This window comes from Aquarana catesbeiana, linkage group LG01 (assembly GCF_042186555.1).
Source record: "Aquarana catesbeiana isolate 2022-GZ linkage group LG01, ASM4218655v1, whole genome shotgun sequence".
Taxonomy (NCBI): domain Eukaryota; kingdom Metazoa; phylum Chordata; class Amphibia; order Anura; family Ranidae; genus Aquarana; species Aquarana catesbeiana.
Genome location: NC_133324.1, coordinates 238,178,188 through 238,196,180, shown reverse-complemented (window position 1 = coordinate 238,196,180; position 17,993 = coordinate 238,178,188). Strand labels below are relative to the sequence as shown.

The window sequence follows — 17,993 nt, the reverse complement described above, 5'->3', positions numbered from 1 at the left end:
CCTCTGCTCAGTACCAATAAAACTTTTAGAGTAGAATAAACTGGTGTCCTATTCAGTTACAGTAGGTTCCAAATGTAGACTCATAGTAAAAAAAAAGTGGCTGCTGCCCCCACCTGTAACTGGTCACTGCAGCATGGAGCATTGGAAAGGCAACACATAATTAACAAAGACATTTCCACGCTCAACTTACCGACCAGCCTGCGACCAACTGAATTGACCTGTCGAGCAGGATGCTTTAAAGACGGGGGTTTAGTTGCACATATTTGCAAATACAGTAGCCACTTATTTGAAAAAAATGGGGTGCCTTGTCGGGGCTCTGCGGCTTACGCATGTATTTGCAAATGTGTGCAACTAAACCCCTGTCTTTGAAGCATACTGCTCGACAGGTCAATTTGGTTGGTCGCAGGGTGGTCGGTAAGTTGAGCCTGGAAATGTCTTTGTTATTTTTATATATGTTGATTTTCCAATGTTCCTTGCTACAGTAACCAGTTACAGGCGGGGGCAGTAACCACTTTTTTGTACTATGAATTATATTGGCCAGGCAACGCACTGACACCTTTGTTGCCATGGTGCTATGGGCTGGGTGTTCAGTGTGCCTCTGTGCCTTTAAGAAGGGGTGGGCTCCCTTCTGGTTTATCTGCCCTACACCTGTCCATCTAAATGCAGGTGCTTCCATTGTTGGAGACTCACATAAATTAGAGTTTAGGTCCACAGAAAATGGGGTGCCTGTATTTGTAAATGTGTGCAACGAAACCCCCGTCTTTGACGCATACTGCTCGACAGGTCAATTCCGTTGGTCACAGACTGGTCGGAAAGTTGAGCGTGGAAATGTCTTTGTTATTTTCCAAGTTTAGAACCAGTCAGTGGCTGTGTGCCACCCTCTTTAGTCTTGCTGCCCAAGGAAATAGCCCATGTAGAAGTCTGGCCCTGACTGCTGTGCTAACTTGAGTTGTAAGAACACAACATTCATTCATCAGAGATGGATTGCGGCAACACTGCATACTCTGTCTTGAGTCACAATGTAAATATTTTACCAGGCATAAAGTTGCATTTCTTATGATACTTGTACACCATGTACAGAGAATTTTAAAACTGGCCAGGGATGGGCCAACCTATACAGCCATCATAACAAGAGTAGAAAGCACAAAGCTTTCTCCTCCAACCATTTATTCCATATACACGGCCAAATGTATGATGTCAATACCATGTGACCTGACTAGCTCTTATCAAACAGGAAATGTTCCCTTCAGCAATAGAGACCAAACTGAGCATGTGCAGCCTGACTCCACTTACTGTGTCTTATCTGGACTTATCTAGGGGGACATTGCAGGAAGGGGAGGATCTGTGCATACACAATCAAACAGCCTTTTTACACAATGCAGAGGCCCTGAAATGGAGCTGCAGCCAAGACCATACAGCGGTTTAACAGGACAGGTTCCACTCAGAACAGGCCTCGCCATGGTCGACCAAAGCAGTTGAGTGCACATGCTCAGCGCCATATCCAGAGGTTGTCTTTGGGAAATAGACGTATGAGTGCTGCCAGCATTGCTGCAGAGGTTGAAGGGGTGGGGGGTCAGCCTGTCAGTGCTCAGACCATACGCCGCACACTACATCAAATCGGTCTGCATGGCTGTCGTCCCAGAAGGAAGCCTTTTCTAAAGATGATGCACAAGAAAGCCCGTGAACAGTTTGCTGAAGACAAGCAGACTGAAGACAAACAGTTTGCTGAAGACAAGCAGACTAAGGACATGGATTACTGGATTACCATGTCCTGTGGTCTGATGAGACCAAGATAAACTTATTTGGTTCAGATGGTGTCAAGCGTGTGCGGCGGCAACCAGGTGAGGAGTACAAAGACAAGTGTGTCTTGCCTACAGTCAAGCATGCTGGTGGTAGCGTCATGGTCTGAGGCTGCATGGGTACTGCCGGCACTGGAGAGCTACAGTTCATTGAGGGAACCATGAATGCCAACATGTACTGTGACATACTAAAGTAGAGCATGATCCCCTCCCTTTGGAGACTGGGCCGCAGGGCAGTATTCCAACATGATAACGACCCCAAACACACCTCTAAGACGACCACTGCCTTGCTAAAGAAGATGAGGGTAAAGGTGATGGACTGGCCAAGCATGTCTCCAGACCTAAACCCTGTTGAGCATCTGTGAGGCATCCTCAAACGGAAGGTGGGGGAGCGCAAGGTCTCTAACATCCACCAGCTCCGTGATGTCATTATGGAGGAGTGGAAGAGGACTCCAGTGGCAACCTCTGAAGCTCTGGTGAACTCCATGCCCAAGAGGGTTAAGGCAGTGCTGGGAAATAATGGTGGCCACACAAAATATTGACACTTTGGACATTTTAGCTTAGGGGTGTACTCCCTTTTGTTGCCAGCGGTTTATTTTGAGAGGACAGCAACTTTACATTGTTATATAAGCTGTACACTCACTACTTTACATTGTAGCAAAGTGTCATTTCTTCAGTGTTGTCACATGAAAAGATATAATAAAATATTTACAAAAATGTGAGGGGTGTACTCACTTTTGTGAGATACTGTATGTAAACCAGACCCATTAAAAACAATTGGATGCAAGGTAACATGCATTTTGATATTGTCATAATGTGCACTGCAACATTATGTGAATGGGGGACTTAGACAAGAATGAAAATAATTCAGTATAATGTATTTGCAGATAACTTTACCAATCTATATAGACTATATTGTTTTTATTTATCTGATAATTAATGCTTCGCTGCACCATGTGCTGTCCATCATTTAAATGGGAATAAACTTAAAAATGGACTCTTCTTAAAATAGACCTTAAAAAAAAAGAGCAAAACAATGTATAATGTATTCACCTACCTCTAGCCAACCACTGTCTTCACTTTCACTTCAACATCTGTGCCACATCTCTGTATGAGGCAAATACTTTAACTGACTACCATAGGCAAACCTTCACTCTCACAAAGAGTCACAGCAAAGACAGCAGCCAGCTGGAAATCAGGGGACCCTGCCCCCTTTCTAGACGTATCTCTTTTTGCATTAGGGAGGAATTGCATTCTTATCTTAAAAATTACAACAAAGGCACCTTTAGAAATATTTAGTAATGGTATTCTACAACTAGATAGTTGCATACGTTTTGTTCTTTGAATACTTTATTTCTCATTCTTCACACAGTGGCCCTTTTAAGGGCAGATAAAGCCATCTCCCATTATTTCCTGGAATTTTGCGTCTGCCTCTTTTAATACATGTGACAGTGTACATCATCTGATGGTGAGGCACTAGCTATGTAGCCTTCCCAGGAGGCATCTGTTAGACCCTGATTACAATACCAGTGCTCCATTTAACCAAGAAGTAAAAGCAAAAACGGCATGTTTTAACAAAAGGAATTATAAGGCCCCTTTCACACATACGGAGGACCATACGTCTGTTTTTCATCCATCCAACGGACATCAATGCGCTCCAATGGAAAAACAGATGACAATGGATGAGCATCTATTTTTAACAGTTTTCATCTGCTTCTGTCAACATCCATTTTTTTTGAATGGATGAAAGCTCTATTTTTCATCCGTTAAAAAAAAACGGATCGGACGAAAAATGGATGTAAACGGACAAACGGTCTGTTGTTGCATCCGTTTTTGCATTGTTTGTTAGGACCAACCAGTCACTGTGGGGGGTGGGTTTGTGGTGGAGAAAGGCAGGAGAGCAGTATACATAGTGAAGGGGCAGTCTGTACAGACAGACTGCCATTTTAGGCTTTTAAATGTAATAGCCAGCTTTTTTTTTACCCTTAGATTTTGGAGCTGCCATTTGGGGGGGGGGGGGGGGGGCAGTGTGTGCAAGGAGAGGAGCAGGACAGAGCAGTATACACAGTGATGGGGAAGTCTGTACAGACAGGCTCCCTCACTTGCTAACGCTGGCTGTCAATGTCAGCTTTTAAATGTAATTGTCAGGTTTTTTTTTCTATACTTAATGGAGCTGAGAATGAGCTGTCATTCGAGCTGGCCACTAAATTAAATGGGGCGGGGTCATCGGGTGATGTAACTGGGTGACCACGCCCCTTTGTTTAGTTTAGTGGCGAGCCCGAATGACAACTCCTTCACGGCACTATTGGGTATAGAATAAAAAGAGCCAACAATTACATTTAAAAGCTGTCAATGACAGTCAGCATTGGCATGTGAGGGATCCTGTCTGTACAGACTGCCCCCTCACTGTGTATACTGCTCTTTTCCTCTCCTCTCTTTGCACACACCCCCCCCTCGCCCCCAAAGAAGACCTGTCACGTACCTGCTATCACATAGAGAGCAGATAGATAGATTTTGAAGCATGACATGTTGGGTATCAATTTACTCGGTGTAACACCATCTTTCACAATATGAAATAAAATTGGGCTAACTTTACTGTTGTCTTATTTTTTAATTCAAAAAAGTGTATTTTTTCCAAAAAAAAGTGAGCTTGTAAGGCCGCTGCCCAAATACTTGTGACAGAAAGTATTGCAACAACCGCCATTTTATTCTCTAGGGTGTTAGAAAAAATCTATATATGTTTGGGGGTTCTAAGTAATTTTCTAGCAAAAAAATCTTTTTTCTTGTAAACAACAAGTTTGAAAAATAGGCCTGGTCTTAAAGTGGTTAAGCTTTTTTTTTTTCTCTTTCAGACACTTTTCAAAAAAATTCTAGTTGTGACAGAAAAAGCCATTCAAATGTAGGCCCTATCATCGCAGATGTCAAAATAAAACAACAGACATATGTTACTGAAGAATGCCAAGCATTTATTGATACCAAGGGCATACAAGAGGTATTTAGTCTATTATTAGTGCACTAAGAAAGGCATGGAAAATGTATACAGAATGATTCACCTTGGGAGCACTTTGGCTCATCTGTATTTTTTTCCCCAGGAAAGAAGAGCTCCAATTGCTCAAAGCAACAGAAGACCAGCACCAACTAGCACTATATCTACTACTTCTTTCATCTCACAAAGCTACACATAGAATACTAGAAAGGAAGCATTTTTCACTGTACAATAGTTTACACTGAGAAACAGTCTGGGAACCTTTTCTACTTAAAGTGGACCTTCAATCCTCTGGTTACGTTGGGTATCATTACTCTCATTCCCCTCCCTCTGTAGTCTAAAAAGGATGTTTTTTCCCCTTAGTTTGTTTACCTGTTTCCATTTTTTTCTGGTGTCTCAACCCTCAAAACTGATTCTCGCTTAGACAAGAATGACATCTACATCACTCTAAAGCCTCCTAGTAAATGTATGTCACATACCTCTGGAGCCTTCTCTTTCCAATCACAGCAGGCCAAGGAGTGCATGCTTGGTGTGCATCATCATAGGGTCAGGCTGCCTAAACACACATGAGGCACCTAGCATCCAATGACCTCAGAAACAAAGAAGGCAGTATGGGACAATGTGTGTGGTACCAGTGCAGCGGATCACAGCAGCTGTATCCACTAAACAGGTGATGGCGTGAATTAAAGAAATCCCGGGATAACAGGTAAGAGGGGGAAAAACAGAAGGAGTGAAGCTCCTCTTTAAATTGTATGCATAGCCAAAACCTCTTTTAGTGTTGAGTAGAGTAGGGAAAGGTTAAGGCCACTTTATTTTTTGCTGTTTTTATGCCAATGGGCAAATTTCCCCTCACTTCCTGTCCCAGACGGTGCAACAAGAAGTTAGTCTCCCAAAGTTAGAGGAATTCCCCTCTTTGACAACTGTCCCTGGAACAGGTGTACCCATTGGAAGATTATCCCTTACATTTTGTTCTGGGGACAACTCAGAAATGTTGGATTCCCCACACTTTCTGTTTCAGTGACAACATTCATTAAGAAAAAAACTCAGTGATGAATCCCCTTAAAGGGGACACAGACAGCAATAAAAACTTTATAAAAGGTGTAACCCTTGTTTATGCCATCCAAAACCTAAATAAAAAGGTTTGCCTGGAATACATTTTAAGCATATGGTAGGGGAGTGTCAATATCTTTATACAACTGCTATATGTGGGATTTCTACAGTACTCAATGTTTTACTTCTCATGAAAACTGATACGAAATAAAATGCTGCAAGTCACAGCAGAAATATGCAACCAATATGACGTGAACCTAGTCCAGCAAGACCCAACATCTGATGTACAGGGGAGTACCATTACCGCTGCATAAATTCCCCTATTCCACCATTGCCATTAGTTTACTCCTACAGTACATGGAATTCATAATATGCAAGCATGTAGTTAGTCAGTGACTTTTCTCTTCAGTAGTATTGAGCAATCAGTGAGTGTCCTTTGACATTTGTTCATTTGCTCCAGTTCACTGCTGAAGAATGAAATCTGCAGATTAGTCAGTGGCTGGCAGAGCTGGTCAGTTACTTTAAAGGGAGGAGAGGGCTGGATATGGAAAAATCTTCACAGGTCACATCTGGTTCTCCTCTTAGCATTGTGGGGGATTTATTTCCAGTCTCGTAGTAATGGGTGGCTCAAACACGTGACCTGCCCTTTCAGCAACCATGCAAAAATAAACATGAAGTGTATTCAGCATACAATCATGCTTACTATAGTCTCCTTCTGTATAGATATTAGGACAAATATCTGAATGCTAAATGCAAAACCAATCCCATGAAGGCATACTGTAGGCCCTCCACCATTCCCAGCCACCTATGACTGCATAATGGAGATGACCAAAGCTCAGATTTGCTTGCACTGATGGACAACACCAGTGAGCAAGAGTGGAATCCTAGAAGACATCACTGTGACTGGAAGCTTGGGCCTGTTATAGACTTGGAAGGCTGGAAAGACGTATCAGATAACAGCAGCAGGATTGCTGGCCTCAATACGGATACATGTTCCAGATTCTGAAAGCCATTTACACTGAATCACTTATGGGTATCTTTTTTAAATGCATTAAAGAGCTAATCAGTTCAATTTAAGGAGCCAGCTAGGGAAAATGGTCTTCTACCGACAAAACAAAAGTTGAAGGCTAGATGTTCTGCCTATCTGGCTGCTGGGATATATAATTTTATAAAAATATGGTTCTCCACAGAAATACATAAAGTAGAACTATATTTTCCCATTAAAAATGTGTGCTGCAGCACTTAAAAGGTGCATCTAAACATACATATTTATCTAAATTCCCCTGCAAAGTAGCACAAATACCTGTAGATCCCACAAGTGAAGTCCATCCAATGGAGCTTCCTGTGATTGGTGGCATCAATACTACACTGCTTCCTATTTGAGGGCAGAGTTGCCACTCTCATGTAGGCAGTGCCCACTTGCACTACAGTGAGATGAGAAGATGATGCAGGGGTGTGGTTATAACAGTCACATGCTTATTCACAAGCCTGTAACTTGTGAATCAGCACCTGGCCATGCCTAGTCCTGTCCACTCCGTTTTGTATTGCCAGCACTGCCTGTGTAGCTGGAACCCTCCCAGCCTGAGTCGCAGTGTCTGGTAAGGGGAGTGTGAGACACAAATGATGGAGATCTGGCTCAGTCATAGGAGGTAAAGGAGATTTTTGCTTACTTATGCATCACATAGTAACTAGATTTGGCATTTGTTTAGATTGTCATAAAGGAAACTTAAGTTGTTCTTGAACACATTAAAACCACCAGTCCATGAAATGATTTTAAAAATATGGACTGCCCATTTTTTTTAGGAATATGGTAGTAATGTAATAGAGCTTATTCCTTCACCCCTAGACCTAACAAGCAGTTAGCCCTTGGTAGCAATATAAAACAAGACACACACTTATATGTCAACTCCTCTAAAAGCCTTTATTCAACCACAGACAACATACAAGATACCCCCACACAGGGACTGCCCCTTCTTTTCTTTTTTTTTTGAAAAATCTTTTTATTGAGATTTGATATAACAAGTACAGTAAAATAGCGCAGGCTCAACACCCCCGCTACCTGGCTGGCCACGCAGGGCAATCGTACATAAAAAGAAAACCATACACCAGCTCACACCAGCCACTCGAACCATGGTACATTAGGATGGGAAATGCACCAGAATATTAGCCATATGGAATAGAGACATGTAACTTTAAGATTAGCAGTCAGTGTTTAAATACAGATTATGGATCCACAAACTATCAGCCTCCATAGATTGAGACCAGGATTTCCCAAGCCCCAGAGGATAGAAACATTTGATCTCCACTTACAAAAACATGTAGTTAGTTATCCCACTGTAGAAGTTAAATCAATCCAAGCCTGCCATACCGTATCAAATTTTCTTGTACAGCCCCTGGAAATATAGGTTGCCCTGTATAGCGGCATCATGGCATTTACCAATCTCTTCCAAAAGGAAAGATGAGGGGCATGTGGCTTCTTCCAATGCAAAAGAATTGCCTTCCTACCATAGAATAATACCACGTTAAGTAAGGTCCTGTGTGCCGGGGAAGGAACAACCTCCTCCACCAGGCCAAAGAGACAGACGCCGAGTGACAGCGGAATGGGAACACTGAGAACCTCTGAGATACAATAAGTGACCTCAGACCAAAAAGCCTATATCTGGGGGCACTTCCAAAAAATATATTAATCATTAGCAGGAAAAGAACATCGCCAGCACTCAGCCAAGGAGGCAGGGTAGATCCTTGCTAGTCTCGCTGGGGTATAACAAATTCTATGAAGGAATTTAAACTGAATTAACCTGTCTCTAGCTGATACTAGATGTTTGAACGGTTGATCCCACATATCGTCCCAGTCCTCACCCTGAATATCTGTGACCTCTGCCACCCACCGTTATCTACATCTAGTCACTGCAGGCGGAGTCTTTTTGAACAACTCTTAATATGTGACTGACAATGGCTTGGAAGGTCAACATCTGACAATAGAGCTGAAGGCAGAGTCTCTATCCCCATTCCACGAAACTGAACCTGGAATGCATGACGTAATTGAAGATATCTAAACAACTAGGAGTTGGGTAGGTCATGTCTTGCTTTCAGTTGGTCAAATGTCAGAATTCCCCCCTCCCTTTAAATATTTCCCAAAGACTTATTTCCTCTAGTTGCCCAAATCATGGGGTCTGGCAGTAAGCAGACTTGAGGAAGCCGGGAATTCATCCACAGGGGGAGTAGAAGGCGAAAATCCAAGATAACTAGGACATGCCAGTTTCGTTGTTAATTCCCACGCTTTAATGGTAGCCTTCATGGTCATTGTTAAAAGGAGACTAGATCTAGGGCCTCTAAAGAGAGCCAACCTCAGGCTTTCATATGACTCCAGTTGTTTTTCCTCCAGCAGCGTGGCTGAGTCCCCATCATCCACCAGTAGCCAGCGACGGGTAAACACCATCTGCCCGGCTAAGTAATATTTTTACCAATCCAGTAGCGCTAGACCACCGACCCCATGGTTCCTGCAAAACCCTAAGCCCTATTCAGGGAAAAAGGGGGGACCATAGAAACGATCCAATAATGCTATTCTAGTTTTTTTAAATATGTTTTGGGCACCCATATTGGCAAGTACCGCAGGAAATACAACATAGCTGGTAAAATCTTCATCTTAAGGAGATTAATTATGAGTGATAAGGGCAGTTTTTTCCAGGCCTGTATTCTCTGTTTGAGTTGTTACACTAGAGGAAGTAGATTCAAAGACATATAGTCATAAACGTTGGCTGTAATTTGTATGCCCAGGTAAGCGAGAGATGTGATCCACCGTAATGGAAGGCTAACATCTGCCAAAGCTCTGACTCCCTCGATGGAGGACTTGTCCAAAGTTACTTTTACTTTAAGTCCTGAAAAGGTTGCAAAATCATTTAGGATGTTCAGGACTGCCCCTTCTTAAGCCCTTTGCGCCAGTGCCTCCTAGCCCTTTAAAGGGTTTCTGATAATGCAGTCACATGATCACGCGGTTCTCAGTGTTACAGCCACCAGGGGACAGATGCAGCATCGTACCCAGGCAAGTATGATTCTGCAAAAAAAAAAAAGAAGTCCATATTTCTCTTTTAAGCTGTTTAGTGGGCATGGAGAAGCTGGGAGTGAGTGGGCTATCTTTTACCTGGAGTGTATAAGCCCACATGCGTGACTTTAAAGTCACATGGGCTGCACACACATAAAAAAGGAGGACATGAACAGCTTAAAAGGAAACTGAAACTGGAGCATGCTCAGTAGATGTGGCAATGATTGGTTCACATGATCTCAAACTGCAACAGGGACACAGGCAAGGAAGGAGGGATGGTGAACAGCAAGATCAACAAGGTTTTTTTTGCAGAATACAGAAAACTAACCCCATATTGATTGAGTGAGAATGAACAACATTTAAAGAATATTTTACGTTTTTTTTTTTTGTTTTAAAATAACAAACATATCTATACTTACCTGTTCTGTGCAATGCTTTTGCACAGAGCAATCCCAATCTTCTTCTTCTGGGGCCCCCTGCTGGTGCTCCAGGCCCCTCCTCTTCGTTGGGTGCCCCCACAGAAAGCTGCTTTCCATGGGGCACCCATGCGTGCTCGCTCCAGAGTCCCGCTGCGCCCATTGACACAGACAGAGAGACTCGGCCCCTGCCCCCCACATTACAGGATTTGATTGACAGCAATTGTTTGACTATCAATCTGTCCAATAAGGAGAGAGACAGCGGCTGGAGCCGCTGCGCTCGTGCACATAGCTGGATCAGATGGGCTCAATTAAGAAAAAGGGGAGGGGCAGTCTTGTAGCACAGAAGGTTTTTCACCTTAATGCATAGAATGCATTACCAATTGCGGACTGCACGCCGTCATTGTACATCAGCTGTTTGATGTTAAATCTTTTTAAACAGCGGGCGGTCTGCTTTCAGATAAAAGTGGTCTCTGTGGCGGATTCACAGCAAGATCACTTTTATTGGGGGCGGGAGAGGGCCCCCCTCCCACCGCTCCCCAGTGGTCTCTGCCACTTACCGGAGCCGTTGACAGCGGCGGAGAGGATCGGGTCCTCTCCCCTCTGAGACATGGTAACCTGTAGACATTTTTAAATGTCACCTATGGAGATTTTTAAGGGTCAACGTTTGTCGCCATTCCACGAGGGGGCACAATTTTGAAGCATGACATGTTGGGTATCAATTTACTCTACGTAACATTATCTTTTACAATATATTTAAAAAATGGACTAACTTTACGTTTTTTTTAAATTTAAAAAAGTGTATTTTTTCAAAAAAAAATTGTGCTTGTAAGACAGCTGCGCAAATACGGTGTGACATAAAGTATTGCAACGACCACCATTTTATTCTCTAGGGTGTCTGAATAAAAATATATAGTGCTTGGGGTTCTAAGTAATTTTCTAACAAAAAAAAATGATTTTAACTTGTAAATGGCAGATCTTAAAAAGAGGCTCGGTCCTTAAGTTGTTAAAGCGGAGCTCCACCTTAAAAAAAATATTAAAAGCCAGCAGCTACAAACACTGCAGCTTTTGACTTTTAATAAATTGACACTTACCTGTCCAGGGTGCCCGCGATGTCGGCAGCAGATGACAAGCAATCGCTCGGTTCTCGGCTGCCCCCCGCCACCATCCTCGGTCAGGGAATCGGGAAGTGAAGCGATGCGCGTCTTCACTGGTCCCCATTGTGTTGTGGGAACTGTGTGTTTCCCAGAACACAACGGGGGGGTGGGGGGGTGATGGCATCTGCGGCTAGCTATTCCCGGAAGTGGGTGCAAATACCTGTATTATACAGGTATCTCCACCCCCCTCCCCCCTGAAAGGTGCCAATTGTGGCACCGGAGAGGGGGGGAGGAATCCAATGAGCTGAAGTTCCACTTTAGGGTGGAGCTCCGCTTTAAGGCGACCTTAAAGCACCCTACACATGATCAGAAAATCGTACGGAAAATACCGCTTTTCGTACGATGATCGGATCGTTAGTACAGAGCTTTCAAGAGCCGATCATGACAGTTCATCCGATATTATTCTATGCGACATGCACAAAAAATTTTTTCGTACAATGTCAGATTGTACGATTTTCGTTTAGTCAGTACAGCTATTGTTCGAAAATGCAATCCAAATGCATTACAACACATGACATCACTTCCGAATTTTTATTCTGTCATACGGGAATTTGTGACTTTAGAAAACTCATCAGATTCAATCGGAGATTAGCATGCAAAAAAAAAAACGGACGATCATTCGTCTGAAAATATCACTGTGTGTACCGGGCATAGGGCTTTAGAACCACTTTAATATAGCATATACTGACAGTTTTTAATGAAGTAGGTTTAATGACACTTTAGGCATTAACCCCTTGCTGTATGGGGAAGCCCCACTGCAGCAGTATTTTTTTTTTTTGGATGCCTGTAGTTGAAAAAACATTTCAGCTTGAGATGTGATATAAAGTAGCAACATCATTTTGGTGGAAATAAAATTGCTTCAAACTGGATTATCGTAGAAATTTTTTTTTTTATATAATTAAAAAACGTAAAGTATAAAAAACCATGTAATTTGTCTTTTTATATAAATCAAAATACAAATTAGCAACAAATATCCCAAATTTTACACTTAGTATCATCATCAGACATACAAAAGCTTCCTACCACAGTAGTGATGCAGTAGCCTACGATATTGCCATGTTACGGGATGGTGTTGGCTTTTTTACCAGAAAATTCTGCCCTGTTCCCAAAGAGCACTGCTTTGTTACCAGTGACTGCCTTTGAGAATATTATATTACCCAACAGATAAAGGAGTGTGGATAGGAGTGCAGGCTCCCCAAACTGGTAATGCCAACATATACTGTATCTGCTCAGATAGTTTACAGCTAGGGTAGAAGATGCAGTCAAAAGATGGCTGCAATTGTGAGCCTGCAGTATGTGGTTCTACTATTGTGCCCTGCGGGCCCTGGTCTTTATGGAAAGCTTCATCTGCGAACTAATAAATGACATGATTTTTCATTCATAATTTAATTCCACTGATTGAAAGGAATCCATTCCAACATGTCCTGAATTTTTCTACTTGCCATCCCCACCACAACCAGAAAAGTACCATCTTCTTGCTGCCCAACATTATAGTTCAGAAGTATCGTAGAATAGCAGCAACCTTGCGAAAAAAAAACTTGTAGTGACAGAAGCAGTTCCACATTATGTAAAGGTTGTTAAAGTTTTCTTACTGAATGGCTTAAGATCTTTTTTCAGATTGTTGACATGGAACAAATTAATTAGATGGATTTAAAAAGAAATGTTAAAAACACAAACATTAGAACATTTCTGTTTCAGTTCTACAAATATACTTGTCATGATCAGAGTTCCTGTTAAGCTTATCTCTGGGCAGGACCCTGTATTGGGCGGCTTATGTTGAGATAAATGATGTGAGAATTCAGATGAGAATAGACAGAAGAAGAGAGATTTCTATCACACCAGTAACTGTTACTTTCCACTGGCAGCCACACGACTCTATTGATTCAACTAATATTAAACCAGCGTATAATACAATTAACAGCATCAGTTTAGGGAATTCACATGACTGTCACAGTACTCTTTGCTCAAGGAAGTGTTCTGCTTAGAACCACAGATTCTTAACTGTGTATCCCCATGCAAAATTAACCCTCTCCATCGAAGGCAGAAAGGAGTTGTGCTGCCTTGTTCCCAGGCCTCAATCTGAACAAACTTTCATGTTCAGTCTGGCATTTAAAGCGGTAGTAAACTTACTTTTTTGACTTGTACCGAAAGCAACCTTTTGAGGAGCAAGGGCCACTTTAGTGACTTGATAACCGCCGGTCGGGGGCCACAATGAGCAGAGCGGGCAGATAACAGGTCTGTGTCAACTCTGCATATGCAGAGCAGACATGGACAGAGCCCGCTCTAATCTATGGGCCCTCCTATTTGATTTGCCCAGTCAGAAGGGGACGGATCCCCTTCTGTTCTTTTAAGCGGATCGGATTGGAGATAGGCGGGCGTAAACTGACACAAGTCCGTTTACATCTGCCGCACTATAGAGGTGAATGGATGGTCTGACTGGGTCCACCTGTAAAACGGACAGGTGGACCAGATCGGACTGATCATATGAAAGGCTGCTGCTGTCCCCTAGGCGGGTATGGCTGGTGGCTGCTGCTGGCTGTTTTCAAGGGCTGGTACTGCTGGTGGGTACTGCTGTTGGGTACTGCTAGCGGATACCATTAGCTGGTTCCCGACCCACCATCCCTGAGCATCAGTGTGACAGGAGCCGGCGCTAGAGGAATCATATGGCTGCAGTAGAGCCGATGCTTCCTGTATCGCTCCTGTCACAGGCAGAGTGCAACTGGTATCACGCTGCCTGTGAAAGGAGCCGATGCCATACACCAAGCATCGGCTTTGCTTCCTCTAGCACCGGCTCCATTAGTTAAACTGATGCTCGGGAATGGCGGGTCGGGAACCCGCAATCTGGGCTTGGCAACCTGCCATCCCAGAGCAGGATGTGGCGGGCCACATCAGAGGGCTGCGGTTGGGCACCCCTGACCTACAGGAAAGCCTATAATAAGGCTTACCTATAGGTACACTGAATATCTCCTAAACTTGAACTGTTTAGAAGATATTCACACTGCATGCAGCCGGTGAGGTCACCGGCGCATGCGCTTTGAAGGTCCGGCATAACGTGTTGGATCTTCAGAGCTCATGCTGTAAGTGAGGGCTCCCGTGCACATGCGCGGGAGTGACGTCATTGCGGCTCTGGCCAGTCATGTAGCCAGAGGCCGCGAACTCGGAAGGAAGACTGAGTGAAGATGGAAGCCCTGTCAGCAGTGACAGCGTGCCGCTAGAGGGGTTCATTTTAAGGTAAGTCTCACATAATGTGCTAGTATATGCAATGCAGACTAGCACATTATGACATTGCCTTGCAGGGGATTTTTTTTAAGCTGCGATTTACTACCGCCTTAAATGAAAAATTGTAATATATGATGTGTAATGTGTTTTTTGAGTTGGTTTGGCAAAAAATGCAGCCCACATTTCACATGTAATAACATTTCCAAATGCATTTAAATGAAAATGGCTCACCTAGATAGACTGTAGGAAAAGTGAGTCACTGTAAAAAATTTATATTGATCCTGATACAAATGTTTCTAACATTCAGTATACTTTATTGTAGTGCTTATAAAAAAAATGCCAAATGGGCACACATTAGTATAACTGCCCTGCCTGCAGTTTGATTTTATGAAATAAAAAAAGGTAATAAATCAAGCAAGTGTAAAATAGAAGATACAGCACATAAAACATCAGGCCTCGTCCACACAGGCACATAGAACCTAAAATTCTTGCTTTTTTTTCCCGGGCCAAGGAAGCCTAGGTGCTGCATACAGCTGCCCATGGACTTGAATGGCTTTGTGGATGTATATACCAAGGAAATATACCAGTACATGCGTACATCCATGTATGACAAATGTATGCCCCCAATGTCCAGTACATGGGTGTATGCGAGTACTGATGTATGCCCCAAATGCAGACTTTCTCTGTTTAAGGAATGTGTCCATATGTGAAACCCAATATATGCCCCAAATGCAGCCTTTGTTCGTAAAATATGTCTGTATGCTATGCATGCTTATAACATACAGCTGCACACCACCATTTGTGTCTATGGGTGGCTGCATGGAGCACCTGAGCTTTCCTGGCATGTAATAAAGCCAGAATTTTATGCTGTACACCCCGAATGCACCCTTGTGCATGTCAGGTGACAGTGTCAGAAAAGTACACAAGGGCTGTGCTGTATTAAAAGCTTGTGCTGTCCTTTAAACGGGGATCTAGAGGAACCGTGTTATTTTTAATCTTAGGCAAAGGTTCTCACAAAGGGATTGCTGTTCAAGGCTGGTAAATTTACCTGCATTTCTGTGGGGAGATTAAACATTTTTGCATAGGTTGTGACCATCTTACATAGTGCATAAAGGAATCATAAAGCTGAGTTATCAAAAATGGACGAAAAACAGTTGAGCTGGTAATCTTTTTATGCTAATCTCCATCACAAAAAAAATGATAGCTGTAATCTGATTTCTGCAATAAACACAGGCAGCATGCTCTTCGTTGGTAAGCACCAGCCCCAGAAGGGAAACACATTAAAGTAGAACAAAGCATGTCCAAAAAAACATCCTCCACATCTTTTGCATTTTTTATTTTTATTTTTAAAAACAAACCCTATTTATACTTTTTTTCCTGAAGCTTTCTAGTCAGTTCATTGACATCATTGGAGATTCCTCTTCACAATGATAGTCCTGGAGTACTGTGAGCCCATCATACATGAGGCTGCAGTAAGCACCCAGTGGGTGTGTAAATGACAGGCCGGACTCGCATGAAATGGAAAGAATGACATGAGTGTTGTTCCCCTTGTGTAGGACCAGCAGTGTTGGGTCAAGGAGGAAGTGCTAAAACTTTGTAAAGCATATGCACTCAATGGACTGTTATTTCAGGCCCATTTTACAATATTAAAAGGAGAAGTATGGCCAAAGCTCTTTTGGCCATACTTCTCCTGGAGTTCACAGAAATGCATTTAGTTCTGCACTCCTGTGCCCCCGATTCAGCCGACAGTGGGCTAAAGTCCACTGTCAGTCGACCTCACAGAGTCGGTCCAGGCTCTGCAGGGCAGCTGACTCAGCCTCTTCCACCCCTTCCACAGTCCAGCACTCCAGTGAGCGCTGAAGGGGCAGAGCACAGAGTGGTGACTGACAGAGCGGACCCCAGAACTGATCAATCCACTGTCTTTAATCACTCAGTTCTTGGTGTAGAGCTGGGGAGTGGCAGCTGCAGCTCGATGCAGCCATCTAGGTCAGTATGTGTGTTTATATTTTTAGTATCCTGCATATCTCTTTCAAAGTGGTTGTATACCCTTTTTTTATATTTTTACCTACAGGTAAGTCTATAATAAGGCTTACCTGTAGGTAAAATGAATATCTCCTAAACCTCTACGGTTTAGGAGATATTCACTTTGCATGCAGCCGCTGAAGTCAGCTGCGCATGCGCTGTGAAGGCCCAACTGAAGGTCCACAGACGCTGCCGGACCTTGCCGGAAAGAAGTCTCCCGTGCGCATAGGTGACGACATCACGGGTCCGGCCACTCACAGCACCGGAGTCGCAAACCCCGGAAGACACGCAGAGGGGAAATCTCAGATCCCTCAGCGGTGACCAGGATCAGCTGCCGACGCCTTGTTCTAGGGTAAGTATTTCATAATGAGCTAGTATGTGGTGCATACTAGCTCATGCCTTTTGCCTTACAGGTTTTTAAAAAAAAAAAAAAAAATTTTTGTGTAGGTATACAACCGCTTTAAAGTATCTATACTCAACATTTTTTTAAATTAGTGGGGAAGGATTAGAACCCCTGTCAGGTTTTCAAAATATAAAATAGTGCTGCGCTGTAAACTAAATACAAAGCATACAGTAATAGTACACACTGCAAAGATGTATGTACTGTGAAAGAGGCTAGGTAAACCACAAATAAAGTGACAATGTGCAAAAATACCAGTGATAAACACACTAAGTAAACAAATAGTAAGGAATAAACAATCAATCGATAAAACATCCCTTATGTCCGTAGTCAGGAGATGAAGTCACGTGACTGTGACGAACACGCGCGCGGGACATACAGGAAGTGACGTTGGAGAGCTCGCTGCTCGTGTTTTGTTTTGACATGCATTTATAATGTGAGTACCCTGTTTGTGTTGGCTATTCTCAATAAATATTTTATACAAATATACTACACTATCCATCATCTCTCTCTGTTCTTCCTTTCATACTTCCTCACGCCCACTTATGAGGCTTGAGGAACTAGCCACGGCTGACAGAGGGCTATTGGTCACATAGACGGACATACATCAGCAGGTCCAGAAACGCCAGATCCAGAGGTCGTGGGATACTATACCTGTTACCCGCAAAGATTCACACGCTGTTACACTACAGCAGTAAGGTAAGGGGACATCCAGACATCACGTATTACACTGAATATAGGAGTCACCATTTATTTGCACCTTATATATGAAGTTACCATCAACTTTGCAGCACTCAAGTCACTACTTATCTGCACTTTATATATGAAGTCACCATTTACTCTACATCACTTTATTCTGCTTTTTTGCACTATATATAAAGAAGACATAGCTCCCAACTGTC

At 43.0% G+C, this 17,993-nt stretch overlaps 1 protein-coding gene and 1 long non-coding RNA gene across 3 annotated transcripts in view; one reads left to right on the top strand and one right to left on the bottom strand.

Moving 5' to 3' along the window:
• LOC141139748 (uncharacterized) overlaps nucleotides 1–5,011 on the top strand; it is a 52,547-nt gene extending 47,536 nt beyond the window's left edge. Inside the window, exons 4-5 of the long non-coding RNA XR_012243801.1 lie at nucleotides 4,652–4,791; nucleotides 4,892–5,011. This is a non-coding gene — a long non-coding RNA (uncharacterized lncRNA). The remainder of the gene's footprint in view (nucleotides 1–4,651; nucleotides 4,792–4,891) is intronic.
• The window catches only part of SH2B3 (SH2B adaptor protein 3), a 230,490-nt gene that overhangs the window by 68,177 nt on the left and 144,320 nt on the right, over nucleotides 1–17,993 (bottom strand). The window lies entirely within an intron of this gene.